The sequence below is a fragment of the Aethalodelphis obliquidens genome, unplaced genomic scaffold (assembly GCF_003676395.1).
Source record: "Aethalodelphis obliquidens isolate GAN/ISIS:26980383/991018 unplaced genomic scaffold, ASM367639v1 scaffold43, whole genome shotgun sequence".
NCBI lineage: Eukaryota > Metazoa > Chordata > Mammalia > Artiodactyla > Delphinidae > Aethalodelphis > Aethalodelphis obliquidens.
In genome coordinates, this window is record NW_020837987.1 from 17,057,662 (window position 1) to 17,083,021 (window position 25,360).

Consider the following 25,360-nt stretch of genomic DNA (forward strand, 5'->3'; position numbering starts at 1 on the left):
GGTCAAAAAGGATCTTGCTGTGATTCATGTCATAGAGTGTTCTGCCTATGTTTTCCTCTAAGAGTTTTATAGTGTCTGGCCTTACATTTAGGTCTTTAATCCATTTTGAGTTTATTTTTGTGTGTGGTGTTAGGGAGTGTTCTAATTTCATTCTTTTACATGCAGTTGTCCAGTTTTCCCAGCACCACTTATTGAAGAGATTGTCTTTTCTCCATTGTATATTCTTGCCTCGTTTGTCAAAGATAAGGTGACCATATGTGTGTGGGTTTATCTCTGGGCTTTCTATCCTGTTTCATTGATCTATATTTCTGTTTTTGTGCCAGTACCATACTGCCTTGATTACTGTAGCTTTGTAATATAGTCTGAAGCCAGGGAGCCTGAGTCCTCCAGCTCCGTTTTTCTTTCTCAAGATTGCTTTGGCTATTCGGGGTCTTTTGTGTTTCCCTACAGATTGCAAAATTTCTTGTTCTAGTTCTGTGGAAAATGCCATTGGTAATTTGATAGCGATTGCATTGAACCTGTAGATTGCTTTGGGTAGAATAGTCATTTTCACAATATTGATTCTTCCAATCCAGGAGCATGGTGTATCTATCGATCTGTTTATGTCATCTTTGATTTCTTTCATTGGTGTTTTATAGTTTTCTGAGTACAGGTCTTTTACTTCCTTAGGTAGGTTTATTCCTAGGTATTTTATTCTTTTTGTTGCGATGGTAAATCGGATTGTTTCCTTAATTTCTCTTTCTGATCTTTTGTTGTTAGTGTACAGGAATGCAAGAGATTTCTATGCATTAATTTTGTATCCTGCAAACTTAAAAAATTCATTAATTAGTTCTAGTAGTTTTCTGGTGGCATCTCTAGGATTTTCTATGTATAGTATCATGTCCTCAGCAAACAGTGACAGTTTTACTTCTTCTTTTCCAATTTGTATTCCGTTTTCTTCTCTGATTGCCGTGGCTAGGACTTCCAATACTACGTTGAATAATAGTGGTGAGAGTGGACATCCTTGTCTTGTTCCTGATCTTAGAAGAAATGCTTTCAGTTTTTCACCATTGAGAATGATGTTTTCTGTGGGTTTGTCATATGTGGCTTTTATTACGTTGAGGTAGGTTCCCTCTGTGCCCACTTTCTGTAGAGTTTTTATCATAAATGGGTGTTGAATTTTCTCAAAAGCTTTTTCTGCATCTATTGAGATGATCATATGGTTTTTATTCTTCAATTTGTTAATATGGTGTATCACATTGATTGTTTTTTGTATATTGAAGAATCCTTGCATCCCTGGGATGAATCCCACTTGATCATGGTGTATGATCTTTTTAATGTGTTGTTGGATTGTGTTTGCTAGTATTTTGTTGACGATTTTAACGTCTATGTTCATCAGTGATATTGGTCTGTAATTTTCTTTTCGTGTGATATCTTTGTCTGGTTTTGGTATCAGGATGATGGTGGCTTCATAGAACGGGTTTGGGAGTGTTCCTCCCTCTGCAATGTTTTGGAAGAGTTTGAGAAGGATAGGTGTTAACTCTTCTCTAAATATCTAATAGAATTCACCTGTGAAGCCATCTCGTCCTGGACTTTCGTTTGTTGGAAGATTTTTTTTTAACATCTTTATTGGAGTATAATTGCTTTACAGTGGTGTGTTAGTTTCTGCTGTATAACAAAGTGAATCAGCTATACATATACATATATCCCCATATCTCCTCCCTCTTGCATCTCCCTCCAACCCTCCCTATCCCACCCCTCTAGGTGGTCACAAAGCACCGAGCTGATCTCCCTGTGCTATGCAGCTGCTTCCCACTAGCTATCGATTTTACAGTTGGTAGTGTATATATGTCCATGCCAGTCTCTCACTTTGTCCCAGCTTACCCTTCCCCCTTCCGTTAGAAGATTTTTTTTGTGTGTGTGGTACGCGGGCCTCTCACTGTTGTGGCCTCTCCCGTTGCCGAGCACAGGCTCCGGAAGCGCAGGCTCAGCGGCCATGGCTCACGGGCCTAGCCGCTCCGTGGCATGTGGGATCTTCCCGGACCGGGGCACAAACCCGTGTTCCCTGCATCGGCAGGCGGACTCTCAACCACTGCGCCACCAGGGAAGCCCCTGGCAGGTAGATTCTTAACCACTGGGCCACCAGAGAAGTCCTGTTTATCTTTTTAAAAATAATAAATGTATTTATTTATTTATTTTTGGCTGAGTTGGGTCTTTGTTGCTGCACGCAGGCTTTCTCTGGTTGTGGCGAGAGGGGTTACTACTCGTTGCGGTGCGTGGGCTTCTCACTGCAGTGGCTTCTCTTGTTGCAGAGCACGGGCTCTAGGCATGCGGGCTTCAGTAGTTGTGGCACGTGGGCTCAGTAGTTGTGGCTTACGGGCTCTAGAGCACAGGCTCAGTGGTTGTGGCGCACGGGCTTAGTTGCTCCGCAGCATGTGTGATCTTCCCGGACCAGGGCTTGAACCTGTGTCCCCTGCATTGGCAGGCGGATTCTTGACCAGTGCACCACCAGGGAAGCCCTATCTATTTTATACACAGTAGTTTGTATCTGTTAATTCCCCACCCCGATGTTGCTCCTCCCACCTTCCCTCTCCCCACTGGTAACCAGTAGTTTGTTTTCTCTATCGGTGAGTCTGTTTCTGTTTTGCTATACACATTCGTTTGTATTATTTTTCAGACTCCACATATAAGTGATATCATACAGTATTAGTCTTTCTCTGTCTTAAATATTGATAGCTTTAGAGTCACAAAAAAATAGTACAGAGTTCTCATTACCCCATCAGTCAGCTTTTCTGATGGTGATATAACTACAGTACATTATCAAAACCAGGAAATCGGCATTAACACAATACACTGGCTGGGCAAGCACATACTACCACCTAAAATGTAGTGATCTCTGATAAGAGCTGGACACTCACTGGCCCTGAGAGCAGGTAGGTCAACAAGAGAACAGAAATGGATGTTTCTGCCTTTGAGACAGAGTAAACTTGTTCCCTAGTAAGCCTTGACAACTGGGTCGTGCAACAGTCAGGTTTTTAGTTTATTATTTTTATTGAAGTATAGTTGATTTTCAGTGTCGTGTTAGTTTCAGGTGTACAGCAAAGTGATTCAGATATATATGTATATTATATATATATATAATTTTTCATGTTGCTTTATGACAAGATACTGAATACAGTTCTCTGTGCTGTACAGTAGGACCTTATTGTTTATCTATTTTATATAGTCTGTATCTGATAATCCCAAACTACTAATTTATCCCTCCCCCCTCCCCCCTTTGGTAACTATAAGTTTGTTTTCTATGTCTGTGAGTCTGTTCTGTTTGGTAAATAAGTTGATTTGTATTTTTTTTAGATTCCACATATAAGTGATATCATAATATTTGTTTTTGTCTGACTTACTTCACTTAGTATGATCATCTCTAGGTCCATCCATGTTGCTGCAAATGGCATTATTTCATTCTTTTTTATGGCTGAGTAGTATTCCATTGTGTATATACGTACCACACATATATGTATACCACATCTTCTTTATCCATTCATCTGTCGATGGACATTTAGATTGCTTCCATGTCTTGGTTATTGTAAATAGGGCTGCTATGAACATTGGGGTGCATGTATCTTTTTGACTTAGAGTTTTTTTCTAGATGTATGCCAACGAGTGGGATTGCTGGAAACAGTTAGGTTTTTTTGTTTGTTTGTTTTGTTTTTTTGCAGTATGTGGGCCTCTCACTGTTGTGGCCTCTCCCATTGCGGAGCATAGGCTCTGGACGCGCAGGCTCAGCGGCCATGGCTCACGGGCCCAGCCGCTCCGCGGCATGTGGGATCTTCCCAGGCCGTGACACGAACCCACGTCCCCTGCATCGGCAGGCGGACTCTCAACCACTGCACCACCAGGGAAGCCCAACAGTTAGGTTTTTAATGTGCTTTCTTTTACAGAAGAGAAAGTAATCAAGGGAAATTGGAAAGTGTCCATTCAGTTATTTTCCCAAATGGGAAGAGCATAATCCCATTTCCTAGGAGCTAAGGAGGAAACATTAATGAATTAAAGGAGTTGATTCCTCTCTAAAACTATATCCATTTATCTTTCCTCCCAGCTATTCACTGCTTCCACAAAAGTCATGAGTGGTCAATGGAGATTTTTGACCGCTATGTGACAGAGGAGATAGAGGAGTTTCATATCACACACCCACTGCTGATTTCCCTTCTCTTTTTCCCAGTGCCGTGCACATGTTTCTGGTTTCCTTGATGTCATTCATCTAGGTTCTTTTTTTTTTAAATCCCCACCCTAAATTTCTTAACTCATTTTTATGCAGAACAATTCAGATTATCTAGCAATTGACTCCTTAACGTTTACACCCAAGCCCACCACTGTGCTCAGCAAAACAAAGGGTCTTCATTTTAAAAGACTCACCGTTGGACTTCCCTAGTGGCTCAGTGGTTAAGAATCCGCCTGCCAGGGCTTCCCTGGTGGCGCAGTGGTTAAGAATCCACCTGCCAATGCAGGAGACATGGGTTTGAGACCTGGTCCGGGAAGATCCCACATGCCGCGGAGTAACTAAGCCCGTGTGCCACAACTACTGAGCCTGCACTCTAGAGCCCACGGGCCACAACTACTGAGCCCGTGGGCTACAATTACTGAAGCCCACATGCCTAAAAGCCCATGCCCTGCAACAAGAGAAGCCACCTCAGTGAGAAGCCCGCGAAGAGTAGCCCCTGCTCGCCATAACTAGAGAAAGCCCGCACGCAGCAACAAAGACCCAACACAGCAAAAAAAAAAAAAAAAGGCTCACCTTTTTTAGAAATATTTGAGAGTGATAAGAAAAAATTCCCAAGAAATATCTATATCTATATCTCCTAAACTGTTATCTTATTTTGTCATAAACCTATAAAACTTAAAGTGTTTCATGCCAACGAATGCTTCCCCACACACGGTTATAAGTTGCTTCCACAACATGATTTAATTTTTTATTTTGGTTCTTTTATTAGTTTATACATTATCATATCTTCTTGGAACATTGAAATTTTATTTTTATGTTCCATAACATGATTTAAATTGCTGAATCGTTCTCCACTCTATAAAAGTAAAAACTTGTAACTAACCAACCTCCTACTCCTGTACATTTATATTACTTCCAACTCATTTGCTACTATAATCATAATAAAAATTAACAACTTGTAATTCTTTTGGACAGCCTTAATTATTCCTTAGGGTAGACTACTGGGATTTAAATTCTCAGGTGGAAGGCTATAAATGTTGGGGGGCAGGGATGAGCTTCATAACCCCGTTGCCCTTAGTAACTAGTATTGATTTATCCTTCGAAAAACTGATGATGTATCATTTTTCCAAATTCTATTTAACATTAGATTTTAGCATTAAAAACTGTCAGATTAATAATGCAAAATGACATTTTATTTACTTTTCCGGGTTTGATTTCTTGGAATAGCAAATGTCTTTCTTTTCTTTTTCTTTTTTTTTGTGGACTTTTTCATGTGCAACGCAGTTAATGAGAGAGGCATGTCAAAGTACAAAATATGATTATAGGCTTAGCTTCTTTAATACTGTCAACAATTCTTTTATAGATTTTGTATCTATATTATTGGATTTTGTATCTATGAGGTGCCTACAGAGTTGGGGTTATTACATATTTTTCTCGACCTATTTTATCGTTAGGAAACGTTCCCCTTCATATCTGAATACTATTTCTTGCCTTAAAATCTACTTTATGTGATGTTAATATAGACATACCACCTTTGTTTTGATGGTGTTTGCATAGTATATCTTTTTGCTTCCAAGGCACCTCTGTATATACCAATACTTAAAGTGTTTCTCTTGAAAAAAAAAAAAAAACCCGGCATTTATTTAGGTCTTTTTTTTAAACATCCATTAGATCTTTTCATTGAATTTCAGGGCCAATTGATGTTCTATGTAATTACTTATTTATAGGATGAAAGTTTATAATCTTCTAATCTTTCTATTTGCCCATCTGTTTTATGTTTCCTCATTTCCAATTTCTTTGTTTTAAAAATTATTTTTTACTGTGCTATTTTAATTTTTTTTAGCTTCACCAATAATATGCCATTTTAAATCTTCAACTTTCTTTACCTCTACATTACTTTTTTTTTTTCAGGGGGTTGCATGTCTCTTTATTTTATTTTATTTTTAACGTTTCTATCTACATTACTTTTTGTGCAATTCTTTTCGAGATTACCCTATTGATCACAACAACATACGCTCGACTTACTAATGCCTGTCACATTTTCCCACTTAAAACTAGACACGAGTGTAACTTCAGACTAAATTTTAATTAATTAATTAATTAATTAATTATTGGCTGCATTGGGTCTTCGTTGCTGCGCACAGGCTTTCTCTAGTTGTGGCAAGCAGGGGGTACTCTTCGTTGCAGTAAGCGGGCTTCTTATTGCAGTGGCTTCTCTTGTTGCGGGGCATGGGCTCTAGGCGCACGGGCTTCAGTAGTTGTGGCACGGGGGCTCAGTAGTTGTGGCCCGTGGGCTCTAGAGCACAGGCTCAGTCGTTGTGGCGCACAGGCTCAGTTGCTCCGCGGCATGTGGGATCTTCCCAGACCAGGGCTCGAACACGTGTCCCTGCCTTGGCAGGCGGATTCCTAACCGCTGCGCCACCAGGGAAGCCCTGGATTTGTTTTTAAATGCATGAACCATGGTCTTGCTCCTTCTCTGCACATGGACCTCAAATCACAGTCATTCAATGTTCACTAACATTGACCCCTTCACTCTCTTCTAAGGTCCAGCATCTTTCCTATTGGCCAGGAAATTCTCTACTTCTCTGTATCAACTTTTTCCATCTCCCCAACAGCATCCCGGCTTTCAGCATTCCTGGCTTATCTAGGTGCGTCAGAATTTGAGGTCTGAATTTGACTGTGTTCAGACATAGATTTTGCACCAAGAGTGGTTTAGGTAGAAAGAGAAAATAAGAGGATTGGTGGCATTTTTGTGGAAACGAGAAAGGCCCTGGAGCCTTGGGAGGTGACAGCAGCACAGGGGAACCTTCGTGGGACATGGTGGAGGAGCTGAGAGCAGAGCAGGAGCCAGAGTCCAGCGTGGGGAAGTGAGAGCTCCCACACGTATGAGCCCTGAGACGGCCCCTCAGGGACCAGGAGGTGAGGACGCAGGTGCCTGTGTCTCAAGGACGATTCTTTGCAGGGCTGTGTGTTGGCCAAGGAGACATAAGAAGAGATGGTGAGTGTTTCTTCATAAACCCTCCTTGACCCTTCACCCCACCAAAGGTCCCACTTTCCCCTCTCCCTTCTTTAAATGGGCTTCCTGAGAGCAGGTGAGTGGATCACATCCAGTCCTGAGATCTGTTTCCTTCCAGGCACTTCTGAAGCCCTCCCTCAGTGCCTGGCCCAGCTCGGTGGTACCTGCCCAGAGGAACGTGACCCTGCGATGCTGGACTCCCACCAAGGATGTAAACTTTGCTCTCAGAAAGGGAGGAGATATCTTGTAGTTCTTGCAATCACCTGACTCTACAGAGGGCCTGGCTGAACTTCAGCTGACTCATCTAAAATCCAGTCATGCTGGAGAGTACACCGTGAATGCTACAGAAAAGGCCACCCCCCACATAGGTTCACAGCTCAGTGACGTCCTGCTTCTACTGGTGACAGGTGAGGAGGGGGTGCCTCAGAATGACAAATGGTCTCCCTAGGGACAGGGAATGAGGGAGGAACCAGAGGAAGGAGGGGAGGGGAGTTCCTCTCCAGTGGTTGGGGAGGGGGAGATGGAGAAAGACAGGGCCAGAATTGAGACCTTGGTTTTATCCAGGGCTTGTAGGAGGCAAAATCTCCTTCCTGGAATCAGAGAAGAAAGCGGGTGAGATCAGGTATCTGTCATTCCCACACCCCATGAGAACCCCCTGCCAGGAGAACAGGGGGAGTGGGGGACCCAAGGCTTCTCCCTGTGGCCTCAAAGCCCTCCCTTCTCTTACAGGAGATTTACCTAAACAGGAGCCCCGAAGTCTGGAAACACACAAGTAAATCCTGTGATGGTGTTTTTATTTAAGCCTATAAGTGCCTGTAGTTATAAGTCTCCACTGCAGAGGAACTCAAAATGGAGGCCCTTTCTGAAAGCGTCTACTTGCCCAACTGAGCCCTGCTCACCACTCTCCCCTTTAAGCCTTCCAGATAACCAGATCAAACTCTCCTTTATACTCCCTGCCACCTCCATCCTCTGGTTTTTGCAATTTCTGCCTAACCTAGATCGGTACAGGTTTCAAAGGCTGATTGAAACCCCACATCTTCCAGGAAGTTCTTTCTGACTCTGGCCCTTCCGTGACCTCCAACAGCACTATAATTCGTAATTTTTCTTCATTACATTGTACTTCGCAAATTCACCTTTCTGCTTAACCTAATGTGAGGACGAGAGCCGGGGCATGAACTCATCTGCTTCCCACCAATCCTAGCAAGGTGTTCAGTACACAGTAGGCCCTCGTTAAATCATACGGACTCGGATTTGATGCATATCAAGCGCGGCTAATTCCCAAAGGAGTTGCACAGTGGGTGGGCCAGGCCCTGAGGACTACAAGTCCCAGTGACCCGTGCGGGTCTGGCCCTGGTTACCGGGAGCTGGGGGTGGGTGGGGTGGGTGGGGTGGGGTGGGGGTGGGGGAGGGACACGGAGCTGGGTTTTTCCATTGAGCAGAGCTCCCACCAGAAAAATACTGGAGGATTTAATAGGGATGGTCGGCGGAAGGGTGGGGGTGGCTCTAACGGGCAGTATGACATTCATCTGGATGGACAGTGCACTTTTGCTCTCTCTGGGCAGCGAATGCAGGACGCACCATCTACCGCGGTCTAGGAGAGGTCACCAACCCACCCTCACCGTTCCCTACGCGCCCACCCAACACCCGCAGCCTCACGCCCTCAGCTTCGCGCTTGCTCTCCAGGGCGCGCCAGGCCAGGCGGCCTTGGAGCATGCGCTGTGCGCCCCTCCGCCGCCTGGTCCGAGCGCGCGCAACGCGTGCGCCTTCGGTAACCTGTGAGCACCGTCTGCTCACCAGCCTCCCGCGTGTGCACGCCCGCGGCCGCAGCTGATCCGCTGTATGTTCTAGAAGAAGCCTAAGAGTGGGATTCCTGGGGAGTAGGAGCCTCACGCCTCTCGCATCATGGTGAGGAAGAACAGTATCCCCGACGGGTGAGTATCCGCCGCGAGCTCCCTGGTGACAACCGGAGTCGCTAGATGAGCGGCCGTTCCCGGGGAGGCGGGGAGATGCTCTCGAGCCCCGCCGTCGGAAGCGGCCGCGCGCGCCCTCGAGGTGCACCCCGTCGCCTCTGTCGGGCCTGGGCGCGGAGGGGCGAGCAGGTGGCATTGGGGGGGCGGCGGGGGGCCCAGCAGGTGGGCCTGGCGGCGCCCCTCACGGCGCTGGGGGTGGGGGAGGGCCAGGAGACCTGCCTGCCCTCTCCCAATGCCTCAGGCTTGCCCGGAGGAGAGGGGGTTCTTTGATTTCAGGTGCTTTGGGTGTGGCATCCCAAAGAGCTCCCTAAATATGCAAGGGATTCTTTTTCTCTCGAGAGTTCATTGTTACTGTAGACAATTTGATACTTTTAAAAGTCTTAAAATAGGACGTGCTAGGCGTGCTCACTCTGTCATGTCAATTTTTTTAATTGAATAAATTTCGCATGTAATATTGTGTAAATTTAAGGTGTACAGCTGTTCCTTTGATACATTATATATGTTGTAACAATATCACATTACGTAATTATACGATAGCGTTACTGTTTATGTTCGTTTTACTGTGCATTAGATCTCTATGGCTTATTTACTACTCCTTACAAATATGTACCCTTAAACACCATCAACCTTAGCCCCCAGCCCCTGGTAACACAGTTTTACTCTCTCTTTTCTACAGGTTTGACTTTTTTAGATTCCACTTATAAGTGAGTGATTTCATAGAGTACTTACTTTCTCTGTCTGACTTATCTCACTTAGCTTAATGAGTTCATGGTCCACCCATGTCGTCGCAAATGGCAGTATGTCCTCCTTTCTCATGGCTGCATAATATTCCATTGAGTATATATACCACATCTTTTTACCCATTCATCTGTTGTTGATCAATTTGGGTTGTTTCCATTATGTTGGCTATTGTGACTAGTGCTGTGATAAACATGGGAGTGCAGATATCTCCTCAAAATCCTGTTTTTGTTTCCTTTGGGTATCTACCCAGGAGTGGAATTGCTGGATCATATGGTAGGTCTATTTTTAATTTGGGAGGAAACCTCCATATTGTTTTCCGTAGTGGTTGGACCAATTTAGATCCCCTCCAACACTGTATAGGGTTCCCTTTTCACCACATCCTCACCAGCACCTGTTGTCTCCTGTCTTCTTGATGATAGCACTTGTAACAGGTGTGAGGTGATAGTTCATTGTGGTTTGAAATTGCATTTCCCTAATAGTGATGTTGAGCATCTTTTCATGTGCCCGTTGGCCATTTGGATGTCCTCTTTGGAAAAATATATTTCTGTGGTATCCATTGTCATTTCTCTTCTTTCGTTTCTGATTTTATTGACAAGCCCTCTCTCTTTTTTTTCTTAGTGAGTCTGGCTAAAGGTTTGTCAGTTTTGTGTATCTTTTTAAAGAACCACCTTTGGGCTTCCCTAGTGGCGCAGTGGTTGAGAGTCCGCCTGCCGATGCAGGGGACACGGGTTCGTGCCCCGGTCTGGGAAGATCCCACATGCTGCGGAGCGGCTGGGCCCGTGAGCCATGGCCGCTGAGCCTGCGCGTCCGGAGCCTGTGCTCCGCAACGGGAGAGGCCACAACAGTGAGAGGCCCGCGTACTGCAAAAAAAAAAAAAAAAAAAAAAAGAACCAGCTCTTAGTTTCATTGATCTTTTCTATTGTCTTTTTAGTTTCTATTTAATTTCTTTCTGTTCTTATCTTTATTATTTCCTTCCTTCTACTGACTTTGGGCCTTGTTCCTTCTTTTTTTTAATTACTTTAAGTGTAAAGTTAGATTGTTTTTTGAGATTTTTCTTGTTTCTTGAGGTAATCCTGTATTGCTATAAATTTCACTTTTAGAAGTTTAGCTTTTGCTGCATCTCATAGATTTTTATATCTTATATTTTCATTTTCATTTATCTTCAGGTATTTTAAAATTTCTCCTTTGGTTTCTTTACTGACCCAATAGTTGTTCAGTAGCATGTTGTTCAGTCTCCATATGTTTGTGATTTTTCCAGCTTTCTTCTTTAGTTGATTCCTGGCTGCATACCACTGTGGTCAGAAAAGATGCTTGATATGATTTCAGTCTTCTTAAATTTATTGAGACTTGTTTTGTGTCCCAACCTATGGTCTATGCTTGAGAATGTTCCATGTTCACTTGAGAAGAATGTGTATTCTGCTGCATTTGAATGGAATGTTCTGTACAGATCTGTCAAATTCATTTGTTCTAATATTTTGTTTAAGGCTATAGTTTCCTTGTTGACTTTCTGTCTGGATGATCTATCCATTGATGTAAGTGGGGTGTTAATGTCCCCTACTATTAATGTGTTGCTGTCATTTACTCCCTTTAGGTCTGTTAATAATTGCTTTATTAAAAAAAATAATTGGGACTTCCCTGGTGGCACAGTAGTTAAGCATCCGCCTGCCAATGCAGGGGACATGGGTTTGAACCCTGGTCCGGGAAGATGCCACATGCCGCGGAGCAACTAAGCCCCGTGCGCCACAACTACCAAGCTTGCACTCTAGAGTCCGCAAGCCACAACTATTGAGCTCACGTGCCACAACTACTGAGCCTGTGCACCTAGAGCCTGTGCTCCGCAACAAGAGAAGCCACTGCAATGAGAAGCCCGTGCACCGCAACGAAGAGTAGCCCCTGATCGCCGCAAGTAGAGAAAGCCCACGTGCAGCAACAAAGACCCAACACAGCCAAAAATAAATAAAAGTAAATAAATAAATTTATTTAAAAAAATAATTGCTTTATATATTTTGGTCCTCCTATGTTAGGTGCATTTGTGTTGGCAACTGTTATGTGTTCTTGATGAATTGTTCCCTTTGTGATTATATAATGTCCATTATTGTCTCTTGTTACCTGTTTTGGCTTGAAGTCTATTTTGTCTGATACGAGTATGGCTACACCCACTTTCTTCTGGCTGACATTTGCTTGGAGTATCATCTTTCATCCCTTACTTTGAGCCAGCGTTTGTTTTTAGAAACCCAGAGATGAGTCTCTTGGAGAAAGCATATCGTTGGGCCTTGGGTTTTTGTTTTAACACATCCAGCCACTCTGTGTCTTTTGATTGGTGAATTCAGTTCATTTACGTTTAGGGTAATTATTGATAGAGGAGGACTTAGTCCTGCCACTTTATCTTTTGTTTCCTGGTTGCTCTGTAGCTCTGTTGTTTATTTTTGTGTGGGTTTCTATCTGCCATTTTAGTTTAGTGCTTTTCTATGATATTTTTCTTAGTTTCCTCTTTTTTTATATTTCGTGTCTCTGCTCTAGGTTTGTGTGCTGTGGTTCCCATGAGATCTGTATGAAACATCCCATAGATGAAATAGTCCTTTTTCTGCTGATACCATCTTATCTTCATTTGCCTATGTGGGTTCTATCCTTTTCCTCTTCCCTTTTCTGTTTTTGTTGTCTCAAATTATCCCTTTTTATGTTGTGAGCTTGTTGCCAAATTGAAGTGGCTATAGTTATTTGTACTACTTTTTCCTTTTTAACCTTTATGCTGTAATTAAGTGTTTAAAAACCTATTGTGATATAGAGTTGCAATTTTCTGATATATCCATCTGCTTATCACCTTCCTCAACATTTTGTGTACTTTTGCCTTTTTGTTTCAGGTAGAAGAGCTCCTTTCAGCATTTTTTGTAAGGAAGGTCTGGTGTTGAACTCTGTCAGCTTTTTTCTGTCTGGGAAAGGCTTATTTCTTTTCTCTTTTTTTTTGACAGGAAGAATAGCTTTATTGCTTTGCCGAGCAAAGGGGGCCACAGTGGGCTAATGCCCTCAAAACTCTGTGTCCCCCTTTATTTCTAATTCATATTGGAAAGATAACTCTGCTGGATAGAGTATCCTTGGGCACATTTGACACATTTTTAATTTATTTTTTTATTTTATTTTATTTTATTTTTGCGGTATGCGGGCCTCTCACTGCTGTGGCCTCTCCCGTTGCGGAGCACAGGCTCTGGACGTGCAGGCTCAGCGGCCATGGCTCAGGGGCCCAGCCGCTCCGCAGCATGTGGGATCTTCCCAGACTGGGGCATGAACCCGTGTCCCCTGCATTGGCAGGAGGACTCTCAACCACTGCGCCACCAGGGAAGCCCTTGACACACTTTTTAATCTTTCAGTATTTTGAGACTGTCATTCCACTGTCTCCTGGCCTGTAGCTTCTGCTACAGATAGCCTAGTTCCTTTGTAGATTACCATCCTTATTCCCTGACTGCCTTTAAAATTCTTTGTCATTGACTTTTGACAGTTTTAATATAATGGAGAAGGTCTTTTTTTTTTTAATTTTTGGCTGCATTGGATCTTCATTGCTGCATGCAGGCTTTTCTCTAGTTGCGGCGAGCTGGGGCTACTCTTCGTTGAGGTGCTTGGGCTGCTCGTTGTGGTGGCTTCTCTTGTTGTGGAGCACAGGCTCTAGGTGCACGGGCTTCAGTAGTTGTGGCACGTGGGCTCAGTAGTTGTGGCTCTTGGGCTCTAGAGCACAGGCTCAGTAGTTGTGGTGCATGGCCTTAGTTGCTCCGTGGCATGTGGGATCTTCCCAGACCAGGGCTCGAACCCCTGTCCCCTGCATTGGCAGGCAGATTCTTAACCACTGCGCCACCAGGGAAGGCCCCTTGGAGAAGGTCTTTTTGTGTTGAGTTAATAAGGTGTTCTCTTAGCTTCAAGGACATACAGTTCCTTCCCCAAATCTGGGAAGTTCTCGGCTATTATTTCTTTAAATAAACTCTCTACTCCCTTCTCCCTCTCTTCTTCTGGGATACCCATTATCCTAATGTTGCCCTTCATAATGAAGTCAGATAGCTCTTGTAGAATTTCCTCATTTTTTAAGATCTTAGTTCTTTCTCCTCTTCTACCTGTATCATTTCTAGATTTTTTTTTTTTTTTTTTTTTTTTTTGTGGTACGCGGGCCTCTCACTGTTGTGGCCTCTCCCGCCACGGAGCACAGGCTCCGGACGTGCAGGGTCAGCGGCCATGGCTCACGGGCCCAGCCGCTCCGCGGCATGTGGAATCTTCCCGGACCGGGGCACGAACCCATGTCCCCTGCATCGGCAGGCGGACTCTCAACCACTGCGCCACCAGGGAAGCCCTCTAGATTTCTTTGATCTTGCTAATTCTGTCTTCCATATGGTCTGATCAATTTCTGGTGCTTTCTAATGCATTTTTCATCTTATTTATTGAGTTTTTCAGCTCCAGAATTTGTTTGGTTCTTTTTTAGTATTTTAATCTCTTTGAAAAAGTATTCCTTCTGTTCATTATTTTTATTTTTATTTTTTTGCCAGCACTTAGTACTCAGTCGTTTTTCTTTTATTGTTATTGGAGTATAGATGATTTACAATGTTGTGTTAGTTTCAGGTGTACAGCAAAGCAATTGAGTTATACATATACATGTATCTATTCTTCAGATTCTTTTCCCATATAGGTCATTACAGAGTATTGAGTAGAGTTCCCTGTGCTATACAGTAGGTCCTTGTTGATTACCTGTTTTATATACAGTAGTATGTATATGTTAATCCCAAACTCCTAATTTATCCCTCCCCCCTTACCCCTTTGGTAACCATGAGTTTATTTTCTAAGTCTGTGAGTCTGTTTCTGTTTTGTAAATAAGTTCATTTGTATCATTTTTTTAGATTCCACATATAAGTGATATCACATGATATGTGTCTTTCTCTGTCTGGCTCACTTCACTTGGTAGGGCAATCTCTAAGTCCATCCATTGTTCATTAATTTTATTCCTGAGCTCATTGAACTGCCTTTCTGAGTTTTCTTGTAGCTTGTTAAGTTTCTTCATGGCAGCTATTTTGAATTCTCTATCCGTTAGATCACAATATTCCATGACTTTAAGTTTGTTTCTGGAGAATTGTCATTTTCTTTTTGTGATACTGTTTTGCTGTGGTTTTTCATGGCGCTTGATGAGTTGGTCCTCTGCTGGTGCATTTGAAGTAGCAAACAGCTTTCTTTTTTAGGTAAAGCCTTTTTTTTTTTTTACTTGATTCTAACGATTCAACAGGTTCGTAATTAGTGGACTTTCTTTTCTCGGTAGGTGGCGCTATAGCGCAAGATTTTTGTTTGTCTTACTTGAGCTGCCTCTGGCTATATTTGAGAATCGCCCCCCAACAGCCTTTGCCAGAGGTGTTGCCTGGCGCCCTTGTTGTCACTGCTTGTGCCTATGTGGTCACTGGTGCCTTGCTGCTGCTGATGTCACTGCTGTCACTGGCATCACACCCTGGGATGTTGGGATAGCAGGTGCCTCTGCTGTGTCCAGGGTCACCTGGATTGTGGGCACCACCGCCACTGGTTTCACCTAGTTTCACCTCTTCTACATCTTCCATTCCCCCCACCTTTAGATATACAGATGTGTGAAACTCTCCAGCATCCTGGTGTGTTAAGCAGAGGAACCCTTATTGAGTTACGGATGTTTTACTGGTTGAGGTTGAAGGGGAGAGACAAAGGGAGCATCTCACACCACCATGATGCTGACGTCACCTCCAAGGCTTTGTTTACTTTGATTCTAACAGTTCAAGAGATTGATATTTGGGAGCCTTTCTTTCATGTTCCAGAAGGTGGCACTGTAGCACAAGGTTTTGGTTTCTCTTAGCAGAGCTGACCTGCTGCTAAGGTTGGGAGCGTGTGCATTAAAAAAAAGTTGGCAGAGAAAAAAAGGTGGGGGGATGGCAGCAGAGTGGGGTAGGGGTATGCTTAGCATTTGAGCCTTTGGGGGTTCCCACAGCCCAGTAAGGGGAATCCTCAAGTGGGGATCCACTTTAATTTTTTTTAAAAATCCAATGGAAAAGGGAAAACATACATTCCTCCCCTGTCCCATGTACAGCTGCATTTGTATGTGTCTTTGTCAGCTAAAGTTGCTCTAAAAGAATACCATAGACAGGGTGGCTTAACCAACAAATATTTATTTCTCACAGTTAAAAACTCCAGTGCACAGAATTGACAAATCCAGCCCCAAGGATTTCTTTTTACAGTCTTTTTTTTTAAAAAAATAAATAAATTTATTTATTTTTGGCTACGTTGGGTCTTCATTTCTGCAGGCAGGCTTTTCTCTAGGTGCGGCGAGTGGGCTTCTCATTGCGGTGGCTTCTCTTGTTGCGGAGCACGGGCTCTAGGCGCACAGACTTAAGTAGTTGCGGCTCATGGGCTCAGTAGTTGTGGCTCGCAGGCTCTAGAGTGCAGGCTCGGTAGTTGTGGTGCATGGGCTTAGTTGCTGTGTGGCATGTGGGATCTTCCTGGACCAGGACTCGAACCCGTGTCCCCTGTATTGGCAGGCGGATTCTTATCCACTGTGTCACTGGAGAAGTCCCTATTGAAGTCTAGTTGGTTTACAATGTTATGCCAATCTCTGCTGTGCAGGAAAGTGACTCAGTTATATACCTATATACATTTTTTTTATATTCTTTTCCATTATGGCTTATCACAGGATGTGGAATATAGTTCCCTAGAAATGTTCTAATCTCATTATTTTACATGTAGCTGTCCAGTTTTCCCAGCACCACTTATTGAAGAAACTGTCTTTTCTCCATTGTATATGGCCTCCTTTGTCATAAATTAATTGACCATAAATGTGCAGGTTTATTTCTGGGCTCTCTATTCTGTTACATTAATCTATGTGGCTGTTTTTGTGCTGGTACCATGCTCTTTTGATTACTGTAGCTTTGTCATATAGTCTGAAGTCTGCAAGGGTTTGTTCTTTTTTCTCCAGCTTTGTTCTTTTCTTCTCCAGCTTAGTTCTTTTTTCTCAAGCTTGCTTTACAAATTTGGGGTCTTTTGTGGTTCCATATGAATTTTAGGAGTGTTTGTTCTAGATCCTGAGAAATGTTATGGGTATTTTGATAGGCATTGCATTAAATCTGTAGATTGCTTTGGGTAGTATGGCCATTTTGACTATTAATACTTCTAATCCAAGAGCATGTGATAATCTTTCCATCCTTTCGAAGCATCTTCAGTTTCCTTCATCAGCGTTTTATAGTTTTCAGAGTATAGGTCTTTCACCTCTTTGGCTAATTCATTGATTCTTTCACCTCTTTGGTGAATTCATTTATTGGTTCTAATAGTTTTTGTGTGGAGTCTTTAGGGTTTTCTATATAGAGTATCATGTCATCTGCCTAACGTCAACTTCTTGGATTTTTTATTGTTACGGGTGAATAATGGATCATTAAGTATCTGAACTATTTTTTCCAGCTTCCTGTGAATCTATAATGATTTCTAATACATGTTAAAAGGGGGATATAATTGAAGAGAAAAAATGCAATCTAAAATAGACATGGGAGGACTTCCCTGGTGGCTCAGTGGTTAAGAATCTGCCTGCCAATGCAGGGGACATGGGTTCGAGCCCTGCTCCAGGAAGATCCCACATACCGTGGAGTAACTAAGCCCGTGCGCCACAACTACTGAGCCTGCGCTCTAGAGCCCGCGAGCCACAACTACTGAGCCCGTGCGCCTACAGCCCGTGCTCCACAACAAGAGAAGCCACCGCAGTGAGAAGCCTGTGCACGGCAACGAAGAGTAGCCCCTGCTCACTGCAACTAGAGAAAGCCTGCGCACAGCAACAAAGACCCAATGCAGCCAAAAATAAATAAAATAAATAAATTTATATCAAAAAAAAGCAAAGGAGTAAAAAGTTAAGAAAGCAAAGATGTTAAAAAGAGGAGATAGTGCAAGTGATGTAGAAATGAGAGTCAGGGGATGACTAGTCAATCACATAAATTAAAAAAAAAAAAGTCCTCAAATCACGCAAAACCTTACCCGCCACCCAAATCTCAAGGTGATCACTGGGTTGTGAGGCCAAGAAGGGGACTCTTGTCTGGTAGTACACACAGCACAATGCCCCTGGGTGTTGAATGGTCCTGCCATTTTGCCCCAGAACCCACCCATTTCTCCCCACCACCCATCTTTATCCATCTTATTCTTCTATACTATCCTGTGATGTCATCTCTAGATTTCATGGTCGGGGAGAGGACAAGAGACACTAGACTTCACTCCTGATCTTCTTTGTCATGGTGTGTCCTGAGTGTGTCAACACTGTAGAAAGTATAGTACCCCTCCCCTCCCCTGGTGCCTGGCTTCTAGAGACATCAGTGATGACAAAAACCACTTGGTTGGGGAGGAAGCACTTAGGGTTTGATGACACCTATTATTCCTGATGCTCTTGAAATCATAAGATATCTAGAGCCACTCCTGGGCACACACCCAGAGAAAACCAGAATTCCAAAAGACGCATCACCCCAGTGTTCACTGCAGCACTATTTACAATAGCCAGGACATGGAAGCAACCTAAGTGTCCATCAACAGCTGAATGGATAAAGAAGGTGTGGTACATACATACAATGGAATATTACTCAGCCATAAAAGGAACAAAACTGGGTTATTTGTAGAGACGTGGATGGACCTAGAGAGTGTCATACAGAGAAAGAGAAAAACAAATATCATATATTAACACATGTATATGGAATCTAGAAAAATGGTATAGATGACTTTATTTGCAAAGCAGACATAGAGACACAGACATAGAGAACAAATGTATGGATACCAAGGGGGAAAGGGGTGGGGTGGGAGGAACTGGGAGACTGGGATTGACACATATACACTATTGAAGCCAGAAGTAGGATTGACACATACAAGCCCAGAAGCAGGGTTGCTGGATCCTATGGTGGTTCTAGTTTTCATTTTTTGAGGAACCTCCATACTGTTTCTGATAACAGTTGCCCCAGTTTACATGCCCACCAGCGGTGCATGAGGGTTCCCTTTTCTGCACCTCCACCAACACTATATCTCTTATCTTTGTTTTCTTTTACTTTTTTTTTTTTTTTTTTTTGCCACACTGCTTGGCTTGAGGGATCTTAGTTCCCCAACCAGGGATGGAACCCATGACCCATGCCCCCTGCAGTGGAAGCTCGGAGCCCTAACCACTGGACCACCAGGGAATTCCCCTCTCTTGTCTTTTTCATGCCCCCCCACCTCACCCCCCCTCCCAATTCTAACAGGCGTTGAGAAGTTGCAACAGAGACCCTGTGGCCCACTGAGCCTCTCTGACTTTCTGGCCCTTTACATAAAAAGATTGCCAACACCTACGAAGATCACTGGATTCACTGTTCACTTATCTTCTTGAGCTTTTCCCAACCCCTACACCTTTCATTCACACTCCACAGTTCTCTACCCCAAACTAAGACCTTTTAAATTTCCTAGTATGGCTCAGTGGAAAATCAGGGTCTTGGGAACTGCACAGACCAGAATTTGAATTCCGCTTCTCCACTGAGTAGCTGAGTGCGCTTGGCACGTCACGTCAGCTGTCCATCTCAGGCTCCTCAGATGCAGAACAAGGACAAGTACTGCTTCTGCAGGATTTTTCTAAGAGATGGAAAATGACTTTAGGTTCGTACAGTGACATGAGATTCAAAACCTTGAATCTGTGTGAGAAAGTCATTCTCTTCTCAGTTCTCTGTCTTGATCACATAGAAGAAGAGCACAGCTGGGTGCTAGTGTCCAATCCATACCTTTTAAAAAAAATTTTTTTTAATTGAAGTATAGTTGATTTACAATGTTGTGTTACTTTCAGGTATACAGCAAAGTAATTCAGTTATACATACATACATACATATATATATATATACACACACACACATTTTTTCATATTCTTTTCCATTATAGTTTTAAAAAAATTTGTATTGGAGTATAGTTGATTTACAATGTTGTGTTAGTTTCAGGTGTACGGCAAAGTGAATCAGTTATACATATACATGTATCCACTCTTTTTTAGATTCTTTTCCCATATAGGTCATTACAGAGTATTGAGTAGAGTTCCCTGTGTTATACAACAGGTTCTTATTAATTATTCTTTTCCATTATAAGTTATTACAAGATACTGAATATAGTTCCCTGTGCTATACGGTATGACCTTGTTGTTTATTTTATATATAATAGTGTTATGTTGGGACTTCCCTGGCAGTCCAGTGGATAAGGCTCCATGCTCCCAATGCTGAGGGCCCGGGTTTGATCCCTGGCCAGGGAATTAGATCCCACATGCGTGCCGCAACTAAGAGTTCACATGCCACAACTAAGGAGCCCAAGTGCCTCAACTAAGGAGCCAGCGAGCCATGTTAAGGAGCCCTGGAGCCGCAACTAAGAAGCCCACCTGTGGGACTTCCCTGGTGGCGCAGTGGTTAAGAGTCTGTGCTCCCAATGCAGGGGACACAGGTTCGATCCCTGGTCTGGGAATATTCCACATGCCGCGGAGCAGATAAGCCTGTGCACCACAACTACTGAGCCTATGTGCCACAACTACTGAAGCCCATGTGCCTAGAGCCCGTGCTCCGCAACAAGAGAAGGCACTGCCGTGAGAAGCCCATGCACTGCACCAAAGAGTAGCCCCTGCGTTGCAGTGCGTGGGCTTCTCATTGCGTTGGCTTCTTTTGTTGTGGAGCATGGGCTCTAGGGCACGCAGGCTTCAGTAGTTGTGGCGCACAGGCTTAGTTGCTCTGTGGCATGTGGGATCTTCCTAGACCAGGGCTCGAACCCGTGTCCCCTGCATTGGCAGACGGATTCTCAACCACTGCACCACCAGGGAAGCCCCTGACTAGTGTTTTATTGCTTCCTTCTTTACCATAAGTTGACAACCATAGATCTCCTGATAATGGAGAAAAGACAGGGAATGATTTGGGGACCTCAAACTAAAACCCCAAAAGTGTCTGGGAAAATGATCCCAGATCCAGTTTTGCACCTTTATGTTCAGAAATGGACCAAGCTATGGTTGCCTTCGAGAGTGGAGGGACGTGGACCAGAATTGTGCTTATGCCTGATATGCTATAATTATAATAGTAGTTATTAAAGTAATAGGTAAATTTTATTGAGTGATTTTTCTTGTGAACTTATCCTTTTTTTTTCCTCCAGTGGAAGAGCTTTTAGTTTTTAAATTCATCTTTTTAATCCCAAAATATTTTAGTACACAGATGTCTTTATTAGATGAGAATCTTTTTAAAAAAATATATAACCAGCACAGCAGTATCACACTAGGAAAACCAACAGTACTTCCTTGATACTATCTGATATTCAGATAGTATTCAAATTTCCCCAATGATCTCAGAAATCTCCAGTTTTTTTTTTTTAAAAATCAGGATCCAAATCTTTAGACTACAAGTCTACAAACTGCATTTGATAGATATGCTAATTTAAATAAAAAGAAATTCTCAATCTTTCGTTAAAATGAGAAACCAAGCAAATCACAGGTTTTTATTGTTTTTTCCATCCTTCTTTTGGAAGAAGAGCAAAAATAGTCCTGAGGCTCTGTTGTCTTGATAGGTCTTGTCTTACCATTTAGGAACATAGAAAAATCAACACGGCAACAAATTATCAAGGAGGAAAACCAATTATAATTACAGGTGTTTCTTGGAAAGTTATTTTCAAAAGATGTGGCAGTGATTTTTTTAAATCTTGAGATTCTTATGAGACCCTTTTGTTCAAATACCACTTCTTGTGTGTGAACTTATTTCAACAGAGAAGAGAACAATTCGGTAAGAGTTATGAATACTCGTGTAATTCTCCACATTCCAGCAGAAAACGAGATTGATGTTCTTGGGAATGCTTTCAACTCGGCACTTTATCTAACCAGATTCCTTAAATCAGTTTTATGACTCAGAAAGATCTTCATCCTTTGTTTAGGGGTTTTTATGAAGGTTCCACTACATAGACATGACTGATTAAACTATTGGCCATTGGTGATTAACTCAATCTCCAGCCCCTCTCCCCTCTCTGGAAGTTGGGGGTGGTGATGAAAGTTCCACGCTTCTAATCAAGACTTGGTCTTTCTGATGACCAGCCCCTAGAGACCCGCCGAGAGTGGCCTCATTAGAACACAAGGCACTCCCACCACCCTCACTCAGGAAATTATGAGGGTTGTAGGAGCTCTGTGCCAGCAGCCAGGAGCAAAGGCCAAATACCTTTTTAGTCTAGTATAAGAGTCAACTCTAGACTACAGCTAAGCATTTTTATATTCTGCAGCTCCAATCTGAGGGGCACTGGGCAGAAAGACATCTCATCAGAACCCAGGAAGCGATGAGAAACTGTCTCATGAAAGCCTCCAGGGAAGATAAAAAGGTGAGTAGGAGGGAGTTCCCGGTGGCCTAGTGATTAGGATTCTGGGCTTTCACTGCTGTGGCCTGTGTTCAATCCCTGGTTGGGGAGCTGAGCCACACGGTGCAGCCAAAAAAAAAAAAAAAAAGAAGTGAGTGGGAGATGGGAGATAGCAGCTGCTCACAAGCCTCTCATTTTCTCATGTTCCAGGAGGATCATAAGCTTTTTTTTTTTTTTTTAAGCTTTCTGCCAAGACTCAGATTGGCTACAGTTCAAGCCTCTGACTAAATGAATATGTGAAAAGTTTCCAGGATGCCATAGAAGAACCACCCCCTTACCATGGCATGAACTTTCCATACTTCTTTAGATATAAGCAATGGATACAAGATCTCCAGACGCAAGCTGTCACGAGGCTGTCTGTGTCTCCCCCGAATTCTTATGTTGAAGCCCTAGCTCTAGATGTGCTGGTATTATGGGGCCTTTAGGAGGTAATTAGGATGAGGTCATGAGGGTGGAGCCCCCATGATGGGATTAGTGCCCTTGTAATGAGAGAGGTGAGATCTCTCTCTCCCTCCCTCTCTCTCTCTCTCTCTTTCTCTCTCTTCCTCTCCCCCTCTCTGCAGCTCTCTGCAAGCCAGGGGAGGGCTGTCACCAAAACCATTCTTTGCACTCTGGTCTCAGACTTCACAGCCTCCAGACTGTGAGTAGTAAGTTTCTGTTGTTCAAGCCACCCAGTCTAGGGTATTTTGTTATAAAAGTCCTAATTGACTGAAACAGGTGCACAGAAAGACGGTAACATTGGGAATTCCCTAGCGGTCCAGTGCTTAGGACTCGGGGATTTCACTGCCATGGTCCGGGTTCAATCCCTAGCCACGCAGCAAGGCAAAAAAAAAAAAAGACGGTAACGTTGATTGGCTCTTAGAGGTGCCTGGAGCCAGGCGGGGCAGGTAGCCCATAGTGGAGACAGCCGGCAGGGGTCGCTGTTCCTTCTCTCGCTCAGGTACCCAGACTGATGGAGAGGCCAGAATCTCTTCTCAAGCATTGCTGGTCACTGTGTCAGGTGGAACAGAGAGCTGGGAACAGAGTGACGCTCGCCACTGCCATCCACGACTCATCGTCCAGGACAGACAACAAAGCCCGCGAATGCCGTCGTATTGGCCCCCTAATGAGGTCAGGGATTTTGGCGCCGAGCAAGGAAAAATATATGACCACAAGGTGGCAGTAGCACACAAGGAATTTTCTTTGGAGGCTGTTTGGACAGGTTTGCACGTGAGAAGGGTCCTCGCTGCTTGAAACCTGCCAAAGGCAAAGGGCTGGGGACTGCTACCCAGAAGGGGAGGTGGGCTAGGGAACAAGAGGGCTATTGAAGAGGAGGCTTCTGGGTCTAGGCGCTGTTGTTCCCCTGCAGAGGCAGGGAGCCTCGGGTCAGAGAGCTCCAGCCCACAGCAGCAGTTTGGGGTCTTGTGGTGGTGCAGGGTTTACCTATGGCTAGCAGACGCTGGCTGCAATTTCTTGGGGTATGCAAAGCAGGCAGGCTCTAACTAGTTAAAAATCTGCTTCTTGGGTCTATATTTTAAACAATTGCATGTGTAAAACTTTGAGTTTGGCGCCAATGGGCTTTTGAGCTAACGGATCTCAGCCTGCTGTGAAGAAGTACACGCATATACAGAGGCCTTCTTTGGCTCATTTATATACTAGTGTCCCAAATGGGGATCATTTGGAGATCCTTGGTGTTCGGTCAAAAGGCAGGCCACCCCAAAATGTGCTTCAATGGCATATTGATGGTTTTGAATTAAAGTTACTACCCAAGCCCAAACTTTGCATTAAATTCCTTACTAATTAAGCATCCACATCTAAGTTTTTTGTCCTGTCAAATCCTCACAAATTTATTGTGTAAAAAAATATAAAAGCTGCCTGCTTTTGTTCACGCTCTGAGCATCATTTTATTTTAATTTTTAAAATTTATTTATTTGGCTACACCGGGTCTTAGTCGCAGCACGCGGGATCTTCGTTGTGGCATGCATGTGGGATCTAGTTCCCTGACCAGGGATCGAACCCGGGCTCCCTGCATTGGGATCGAGGGGTCTTAACCACTGGACCACCAGGGAAGTCCTTGGGTTGTTTTTTGTTTTTTGTTTTTAAGTATAGTTGATTTACAATGTTGTGTTAGTTTCAGGTATACAGCAAAGTGATTCAGTTATACGTATACATATATCCATTCTTTTTCCGATTCTTTTCCCATATATGTTATTACAGAATATTGAGTAGAGTTCCCTGTGCTGTGCGGTAGGTCCTGGTTGGTTACCTGTCTTACTGTTAGTCTGTCTTGTGTCAATGTTATTACTAGTCCAGCCACAAGAACTCAAGGGGTAGAGGGGGAAATTTCCCCCTCCCCAACACTGGCAAACAACAGAAGTGACTACCATGTTGTCTTTCTAAGAAAGGGGCATGCTGATTTTTTTAAATTGAAGTATAGTTGATTTATCATGTCTTGTTAATTTCTGCCATACAGCAAAGTGACTCAGTTATACATATAGATACATTCTTTGTCGTATTCTTTTCCATTATGCTTTATCATAGGGTATGGAATGTAGTTCCCTGTGCTACACAGTAGAACCCTGTTGTTTATCTATCCTATATATAATAGTTTGCATCTCCTAATCCCAAACTCTCGGTCCATCCCTCCCCCACCCCCTTCCCCTTGGCAACCACAAGTCTGTTCTCTATGTCTGTGAATCTGTTTCTGTTTTGTAAATAAGTTCATTTGTATCATATTTTAGATTCCATATAAGTGATATCATAAGGTATTTGTCTTTCTCTTTCTAACTTACTTCACTTAGCATGATAATCTCTAGGTCCATTCATGTTGCTGAAAATGGCATTATTTCCTTCTTTTTAATGGCTGAGTAATATTCCATTGTATATATATACCACATCTTCTTTACCCATTCATCTGTTGATGGACATTTAGGTTGCTTCCATGTCTTGGCTACTGTAAATAGTGCTGCTGTGAACGTAAGGGAGGGGCATGCTGATTTTAATGGGACTTATTTGGGAAGTGTCCACAATGTTTTATTCCCATATTTCCCTTGGAGAGAAGGAAAATAAATAAATATTTAA

At 43.3% G+C, this 25,360-nt stretch overlaps 1 long non-coding RNA gene across 1 annotated transcript in view; it reads left to right on the forward strand.

Moving 5' to 3' along the window:
• The window catches only part of LOC113606231 (uncharacterized), a 26,316-nt gene extending 2,238 nt beyond the window's left edge, over positions 1-24,078 (forward strand). Inside the window, exons 2-4 of the long non-coding RNA XR_003427470.1 lie at positions 22,169-22,264; positions 22,483-22,728; positions 22,864-24,078. This is a non-coding gene — a long non-coding RNA (uncharacterized LOC113606231). The remainder of the gene's footprint in view (positions 1-22,168; positions 22,265-22,482; positions 22,729-22,863) is intronic.
• Positions 24,079-25,360: the final 1,282 nt, after the last annotated feature.